Genomic DNA, 853 nt, shown 5'->3' on the forward strand with positions numbered 1-853 from the left:
CCAATTCACTTATTATTAATAAAAATATCTATTATGAATAATATTCCGTTATGAATGGTAGGACATCTACATTCATAATTAATTTATAACATGGCTTGTTTTTTTTTTTGGGCCACGATATCATGTTTGATTTATCTGTTTCTTATATGTTTTTGTTAAAAATCAGCTTTAACGGGCCTATTATATGAGCTAAACTAGCATGAATAAGTAAAATTAGGTAGAGCCCAGTGAGCCCAGTAGCAAGTTCAGAAGTAACAAAAAGAAGGCTTTTAGTGCAGCCCAATTCTCCAATTTTCTGGTTCCTTCCCCCATCCTCTGGTTTTTCACTTTTGGGCTCTGGCCCCTCAAAGGTTATGGATTCGTTCATCCAACTGTGAACACTGCGAAGCTTTACAATTTGCAACCTCGGCAGATCTTTGTTTCTTTGTTTCAGGGCCTACCACAATTTCAATTGAAATTTTTGGGAATAAACGGAGGGAATTCACAAACCCATGTTGCTAAAAACAGAAATATTCCCAGAGGAATCATTGATACTTAGCCATCATTGTTGGCACTGGATCGTGTTATTGTTTAGTGGTAATGAAATGATGGTAAGATTTATTCCCTCGAGGGTTTTTGGGATGCACGTATCTCATATGTTCACTTCATCATCACGTTCTGACATTCTAACTAGACACAATGAATAAAGGCCGGAGTTAGCCACCCAACATACACACATATATGCATGCAAAAACAAATTTAAAATATGCACCTAATTTCTCCGTACATGCCAACCATTTTACATCTGAAAAAAAAAAAAAAGCACAGAATAATCAAATGGTTGACAAGTTGGTCTTGCTGGACCACTGGCTAT

This window comes from Arachis ipaensis, chromosome B03, assembly GCF_000816755.2.
Source record: "Arachis ipaensis cultivar K30076 chromosome B03, Araip1.1, whole genome shotgun sequence".
Classification (NCBI taxonomy): Eukaryota; Viridiplantae; Streptophyta; class Magnoliopsida; order Fabales; family Fabaceae; genus Arachis; species Arachis ipaensis.